Here is an 8,414-nt window from a genome sequence, read left to right as displayed (position 1 = left end):
CGGCACCCCGCGCCCCTGGGCGCTGCCGTGCCGAGAGCAGCCCGCGCTTCTCCTGGCGACGGCCGCGCACAGGCACGCGGGGAGGCGGCGGGGGCGGGTGTGCGCTTGCGCCCCCCGGGCTGGGGGCCGAGCGGCTGCCGGGCGGGCGGGAGATGGGGGCCGGCGGGCCGGTGCCCCCGCCGGGCGGGCGGCCCCCACCCACCGCGTGGCCATGGCCGGCGACGGGAAGCGGCGAGCACGTGGCCACGCGGACTCGCCGGGGGCGGCGCGCGTGAGGCCAACGGCCGTTCCTGGCCAACGGCCGCTCCCGCCCCGCAGCCAACGGCTTCACCCCCCGCGGAGACCAGAGGGAAGCAGCCGTCCGGCCGCCGCCGCCGCCCCACGCGCGTCCCGCCGCGACTCCCCGGGGGCCCCGCGTGTGCGGGCCCGGGCGGAGGGGTTGCGGCGGCAGCTCCCGGACTCCCGGCCCACGCTGGTCGCGGCCTTTCGGACTGGCCGTACCTGGCCTGGCGCGGGGAGCTAGCTGTAAAGCCTTCAAATAAATCCCTGCATCGTAATGCCTGCGAGTAATCCCTCGTGTCATTGTTTGCACTGCATGCGATGGAAGTGGGAAGAATCGCTCATTAGTTATGGCACTTGTTCATAATACACGCACGTTCGCTAACTTGACCCACAAGGTGATTTTTCTGATGAGCTGGCATTTGTGGAAACACCATGGCAGGCTCAAGGCATGGTTAGACGCGGTGCTGCTCCACGTGCACACTCCCTTCCTTTATGCAATGTTAAAGCATATTTTTCATATTTCTTATTGCCAGGTAAGAAAAGCTGGCATTTGGTGCCATTTTAGACTGCAGCCTATACTTGTAAAAACAAGAATTCAGTAAGTCCTGTTTAATTCACTTCCAAGCGTGAGGATTTTATGTTCTTTCCTTCATCACTTTAACTAGAGAATTTCTTCTTGCATCACATTTGTGGGGCTGATGGCTGCAATGATTTATAAAACAGACATCACACATTCTTTTTTAATTAAGTATCCTTGTAGATTTTATCTTTTCGGAGTTTGACAGGAACTCGTAAGACATTGCATTAGTTTGGCAGTTCTTATTTATCCTTACTACTAAGAGCTTGTAGAAAAACATTTCCCAAAGATTTTTTAAAAAAAAAGAAGAAGAAGAAAATGTGGGAGAGGGAAGTCCAATATTGTAAGCTTTAGCCTGTTATGGTAATTTTATTCTTTAACTGTATTTAATGACTCTGAAATTAGAAACATACCAAACTTGACAACTTTTTGTGAAATGTTTTATTTGTACAATGAACTCAGCTGGTGCTGCCATTCTGATTAAATAGATCCCCCCTGCCTTTTAATAAAAACACATGCACAGCAAATTCTCTTTCTAATTGCACTGTAATTAAGTTTCACTTTTTTCCAGAGTGAAAGGAGTAAGTCCAAAGGTGTTACGTTATTAAAAATAAATAGATGAGGATGGATCCTGCCACGAAGGGTGATGAAACTCACAGAATTCCAGCGTAAGGGACTGTTAAATAGAAGTGACAAGTAGCAGAAGCAGTTTAGCAACAACTAAATGTGTAGGTAGAACACCTTGGCTTTGAGCATTGTTGTGAATTTAACAGATAAATCTTCTATGTCTTGTTACCTACTGAAACTGCATTTCACTATAATAAACTTACCTTTTTTTAATAAAAGCAAATACAAAAACATGCAAGTCAAACAATTGAGAAATAACACTGTGAAAAAAATCGAATGCCCCATAAATAACTCTTTCCTAGATATTTCCTATTTCCTCAGAACTGAACAATATAAACAGTGGATCTTAAAAAAAAATCCACCATTTCAGATTTTCAGTGCTTCCTTCAGAAACAGTTTTCTGTAACTTCATTCTTCCAGTTATGTGGCTCTTCTAAATCTGGAATTTAGGGCTGTTGGCATATTTACAGGGTCATATTACATGAATAATCCTAACAGATAATAGTTTGTTGATTTTAACCTTAACTGCTCTTTTTTTTTTTTACTAATAAACAACTGTTTAATGAAGCTCTTAAAAGCAGGAACTACTAGCACTATAACTACTCTGATGAATCACTTGAATGAAGGATGCATTTTATTAACAAGACAAGCATTCTGCAGTTAGCAATTCATTCAGCCTTTAGAGATAACGAGCACTTCCAGATAACTTCTCTGAGTCTGTTAGCACTATAAAAAAGACTTAAGTTTATAGTCTGATGAGCCCTTTCCCCTTATTACAAAGCTAATTGAAGGTGTACAGGGTATAATGGTTTAACACCTGGCCCAGCTGTTAAGTAGTGCTATATCTCAGCTGGATTTTATTTGAATGCTTTGCTGAGTGGGATTAAGCAAAGGCAACCATAAGGCAAGAGCAAGACAGTGGAATCCCAAACTCAATTTCAGAGCCCTTGAGAAAATACTTGCCAGTTTGAACTCCACCTCATTTCTGCTCTATAGTGCTGGCCTGAGGCAGTCTAGCTACTAGGGACCCAAGCCCAGGAGGAGACCCGAAGGGCCTCAGCTAAGCATAAAGAAGCATGAGCATATTGTTGCAATAACAACATTCACTGAAAAGGGAGCAAGCCAAGTTGTCTCCAGGCAATGCAGGTAGCAAGCTTAGATTGGCTTCCCAGCCAGACAAGTCCCATTTTTTTCACCATTTGAACTTGTGCTAGACAAGTCATTTATTCAAGTGTTCGTTTTTTCCCTTCATGCCTTTGGCTCAAAAGCCACTCTGTGACACTACCGCAATCTCTGGAAAATTCCAGGTCACCAGGGAGGGAAGGCTCTGGTGCTTCAACAAGAAAACTCTTTAGGAAAAAAATCACGATTGCTCTTGAGTGCAGACAATGGGCGATTTCTCACTTGACCAAACTGAAACTAGATTTTTAAGCCATAGACACTGACAAAAAATGTGTTCAGAGCCGCTTGCAAGCTGAAAGCACCATTTGCAGTCAGAGTTTAATAAGGGTGGACTATGAAGGTTCCTCAAAAGTTTACCCGTAGAAACTGTCAGGTGCCAGGCTGCCCCCTCCCCACAGAGAATGCCCTCCCTGTTAGTTCAAAGGACGCAGTCAGCCAGGGAGTCCCCTCGCGGTGCCGAGGAACCGCGGAGCTGGCAGGGAGCTGCCGCTCTCCCATGCTCCCTGCTGCAGCGGGCTCCAGCTGGGAGCTGCACCAGCACAGGATGCTGAGGGTTATTGCACAGCACAACAACATGGACCGGCAGAATGAGTCGAAACGTAGAGGCCTCTCTGCTTCCGGTGCCACAGGCATTTGGCATAAGCAAGAGTCCAACCCAAAATTTTCAGCTGGGCTCCTTCTAGATTCTTGCAATGCTCTGCAGCACTCAGTCGGCAGAGATGGGGCAGGTGACATACTAACACAGACGTTGAAAGCACTGTCAGCACCAACTCGTTTTGGCAGTTTGATTCCGTAAAAAAACATTGCTATGCCACCAGTATGACATCTTTCGCCATTCTCCACCATACATCTTGAAACCAGGCCACTTTGCAGCCAGATGCAAGAGCCTGGAAGGAAGGCAGAGGAGAAGCAGCTTGGTGGTTAGGGCACTCTTGCGTCCAGACCCAATTCCTTGCAACTTATGTGCGTTTTATATTAAGACCTTCATGGAAAAACAAGTCCCATGTCCTTTGGGGACAAGCCCCCACTGATAACCAGGCTTTCTTCTGCCTGCTCGTGGGATGTCTTGATGATTCCTGCCTTGCTGGCCGCCCAGTGTGTGTGCAATGGGTGCAGGTGGGCATCCCCTCTTGCCTGGTAGCCCAGCAGCTGTCTTCCAAGATATGGGTACAATCTTTACGTGAGTACGATTTGAAAGCTGAGGCTGGAGGAGTGCTTTGCCGTTGGCCTTGCCTAGCGGACGGAGCCTAACATGTACGGCTGGCTCCCAGTGCCGGCGCTGGGGAGGGCAAGCACCTCCTTTAAGCGGACTGGATTGCCCTCTAGAGGAAGCCAGGTAGGCTGGCTCCCCGTGGCAGATGTCCTGCTGAACGCTGCCCACTAACTGTCTGCGGTGAGGCAGGAGTCAGCCACTGACTCACCAAAACTGGGTGGGTACATAACTTAGGCAGCTTGGATTTCATCGTAAATTATTTAGGCATGTATTTGATATAAATAAGCTTCAAAGACACTGAATAGGTTTGTCAAAAAAGAAAGCACACGGGTTTTGAAATTCTCCACCTTGGATTGCAGTTTAAACCAGAGTGATTTTTAGGACTTTCAGAGAATCTGAAAGACACCATAAAAAAAAAAAAAATCGAATTAACTTACTGATCAGCAGTAAAAAGTGTGGTCTGTAATTCAAAGTTTATAAAAACCTGAAATACTTTATGGCGAATAAGGCGAATAACACTGCATCACATGATATCCCACTCCACATACCTCAAATACTTTTCATTACAAGTCAGACTGAAAGGACACGTATGGACACATTGCCTAGTAATATTTAGAATCTTTGTTGGCCCAAAGGCAACAGTACTGAACAAGTAACACGCTGTGGGCAATATCTATACATTGATATAACCCTGGCTGAAGAGAAGAGCAGTGGCAGGCACCTGAGCTTCATTTATTTTTTGTAACTTCCTATGGCTGCAAGCAGTGTCGGAGGGTTCTGCCAGCAACATGTTACACTGGTTGGGAGACAGCTGTTTAGAGTGCCAGTTAATATAATTGCAGGTTTTTTCTCAGAAGCAAAATTGTTATATGATACTCTGTTTTTTTTTTTATTTTATAACAACACCACATCTTGTTCTTAGTTACAATGATAGCTGCTGTTGGAAACTTTTCAAAATTGCTCTTTAGCTAGACTTCACAAAGAGAGGCAAGAAATATCTTAATAGTCTTGCTTGCTGCATCAAGAATATCAAAATAGAGAATCGACGTGGCATCTTTAGATTTGAAAAACAAGCCACTTCATCTCCAAGTGTTTGTAAGTTGCAAATCTTGCACTCAGAGTTTAGCTCACAGAAAAAAAAAAAGTTTGGACAAGATTTGAACATTCATTATATACATGTAAAAGCTTTTCTAGCCTGAAGTACCACCAGAGCTTACTGGCAAGACAGCAGATTTGTAAGAGTTGAGCACCAGAGGAAGGAGAACTTGGTATAAAAGCTTAAAATAAAAATCAGATCAAAGCTGCAGTGGAAAATGGAGTAGAATAGAACTGTAAAGGAGCTTTGAGAATGGAGTAACTGACTCAGTGAGCAATCTCAAATCTCCTTCTCTGCCGCAACACTTCACTTGTACATCAGTTGCATCCATAACTGTTAAAAACTGACAGATCTGAGCAATTTCAGTCTTGGAAACATAATCTGCTGTTAATCTCTTGCCAATGAAATCTGGAGTTCTCCTTACTATACCTTAGTTCAGCCAAGATCTGTGCCATTGTATGCTATCTCACAGCTTTGCATTAAAAAAAAAAAAAGTAATGCTCACTTAATGCACAGTTGTTGTATTATCTACACTATAACTAACTGCGAATGACTCAACATTTATCCCATAAAGGTCTGCTTTTCAAAACTCTGTGTTACATACAAAATAGGTAACTATAGCCTGAAAAGTCCTTTCTTGCAAAGGTGTCCACATCTCCCAGTAAAATGCAAACAGTGCACTCTTCCTTGTGGATGTCAACACTGTCCCATATCCTGCCCACTGCAGAAAGAAAAAATATTTTACCCCCGTTGCATTGTTTCATACCTCATAAAGATATCTAAGTTCAAATATTTGCAACAATATTAAAATAAATTGATTTTGGTAAGCAACATAGAAAACTAGTTTTTTTTTTCTAGTAAAGACTCTGTGGGTGGACACGAACTGTTCTCTCTGAGTTTGCGCTAAGAAGGAGCTAGATGCTTTAATCCAAACTACAGTAATGAGTTTGAGAGGAGTCACATTTTTGAAAAGTGAATATATTTTATCCATCAGAAAACAAATTTAGCTTTGAAATGGAAAATTTAATCCGGACTGATTTTTCTAAAAATTATAGCCTGTGGAAACATGGGTTTACAACAAGAACAGAAAAAACACCTGCTTAATGGTGATTACTACAATAGAGTGTGATAGAAAACAATTACTTTTCATAAAAAGTCTATTTAAAACTACTTTCAATCCTAGTAATGTAACCATTTTTAGTAGCAGTAGTCTTCAAGAAATACTAGATTTTAAAGCCCTGCTTATCTCCCTGCAAAGATAAGGTATCTTATCATAGCATATGTACATATACAAGCCATCTATAACTTGTGAAGATACAGCATATGAGCAGAGGTAGGGATATTCATAATTTCTGTACATTGATATAAAATGTTAACACGTTAACTTCCATAAGTTGACAAAAACAACAAAAAATTGCCTCATTAAAGGGAAGTCTCACTAAAGAAGACATTTTTTCTGTAATGTTCTCCTGCTAAACCCATTTTTTATGTTGGTGCTGAACATAATGATTGCAAGTTGATGCAAGCAACTAAGTGTAATTGTACAAAATTATTGCTAGTGATTTGCATATGAAATACACACCTTTTACTGCCTCTAGTTAGCATTGTTCAACTAGGTTATAAATAGTACAGCTGAAATGCTGCAAACAGAAAACAGTTTATGATGGGCACATGCTATGAATGAAGAAATGTTCAAATACAATGTGCAAGTTGGAAAGCTTTCATCAAAACTAGCCAAGAGGGAAAAATGCTTCATTTCCTAATCATGCTCTGCTTTGGAGAAGCCAATCACATATAGCCTCACTCTCATATCCAGAAAGTAAAGCTCTTTAAAATGAGTGTTTATGTTTTTCTGGGGGAAAAAAAGTAATCTAATCTATCAGTAATTGTTTCAGATTTTTCCTAATTACTTCTACATAACATTTCATTTTTATAATTTGACATTTAATAACTGCTAAAATTTGAGTATTGCAACCGATGCAAATCATTTGCTATAAATGTCAAAGGCATAAAAAAGTCTTGTTTTAAGATACTGCATGCAATGCAAGTAAAAATACTCACTTTTATGTACAATGTTTAAACTGAAAATTCTGATCATTGTTCTAACAAAAATGCTTTTTAGCACTAGTAAGTCCTTGATTATTTGGGGGAAGGGGTGAAGGGAGGAAGGCAAAGTGGAACAGGCTAAAGAAGATATTTTTTAAGCAAGACTGGTTATAATGCCATTGTTGCACAATTGCAGTTGTCCTAAAAAAACTTAGCAAATTGAGATGATCAAATTGATAGTCCTCAGACTGAATTTCTAAAACAAAAAATTTATTTTAAAACAGGTAAATCTGCAAAAAGCTTTTAATTATTACTGTCTGTCTGTCCCTATTAGCTAAGAGAAACAATCTCATATGATATAATCCTTCTTTTCTGCTGCAGACAGACTAATAATTTCATCACGTGAAGCCAGCTGTACCCCGCTTTATACTACTGCTGCAGAATTTAGTAAGTAAGGCGTCACGTTGCTGTTTCTGTTTTGGAGAAAAAGGTCCCCTTTCCTCAAGAGCTGAACGCTGACAAAAAGCATTTTGAAGCAGGGGAAGGAATAGAAGTCAGCTTCCAGTATTTCAGAGAACGAATCTTCTACACACGGGGGAGCCCGAGCATTCCTGTGGCTGGTGCAGGCCGGAGTGAATTTGGAAGCAAAGGGAGGGAAGCAAGGCTTGCACAGCTGTGAGTGCCGAGTGCCTGCAGATATGGACAAAGGTGGTCGCGTGAAGCTCTGGTCTATCGATTGCCAAGTTGCCTGCCACCCTCTTCTCCATTTCGCAGCTTACAGCAAATGCTGTGCTCTGCCTTGTTGGTTATTTTAAAGGCACTTGCCAACTTGATGTCAAAATTTTAGCCTGATGATTATTTTCTCGTAAGTTGAGAAAAGCAGGTTTACTCTAAAAGCAAAACATGTGAATGCTGATTACTTAATTAATGTATTTTAGGGCCTAGTTTATAAAAGGAAAATAGGAGAGTTTAGTGCAGAGACTGTCAGACCACGTGACTTTCAGAACTGGAAACATTCTTCTCTTTGAACTTTGAGGACTGAAAAGCTTTAGCTCTTTATTTTTTATTAGACACTGCACTGTTAAAGTACCTTGAAGACTACAAAGAATAAAAAAAGGTTGATGCCTCACTTTTCTGTGAGATGGTATTAGTTGATGAGAGAGAGCAGTGACAGCTAGTGATCTGACCCAGAAGCCATTCACTTCCTTGATAAATTTGCAGCATGACACAGTTGCTCGGCTTCACCTTTTGCATCTATGAAAATATGAACACTATCTGCTCAGAAGAAAGAAAAGTAGAAAGATTTCACCGCAAGGTTTACCCCCGAGGAGTCTGGTCTGCCAATTTTAACCCAGCTGGGGGCAAGCAGCATTCATTCCCCAGCTGCTCCA

This window comes from Apteryx mantelli, chromosome 3 (genome assembly GCF_036417845.1).
Source record: "Apteryx mantelli isolate bAptMan1 chromosome 3, bAptMan1.hap1, whole genome shotgun sequence".
In the NCBI taxonomy this organism is placed as follows: Eukaryota; Metazoa; Chordata; class Aves; order Apterygiformes; family Apterygidae; genus Apteryx; species Apteryx mantelli.
The sequence above is the reverse complement of the archived record's forward strand: the minus strand, read 5'-3'. Positions refer to the sequence as shown.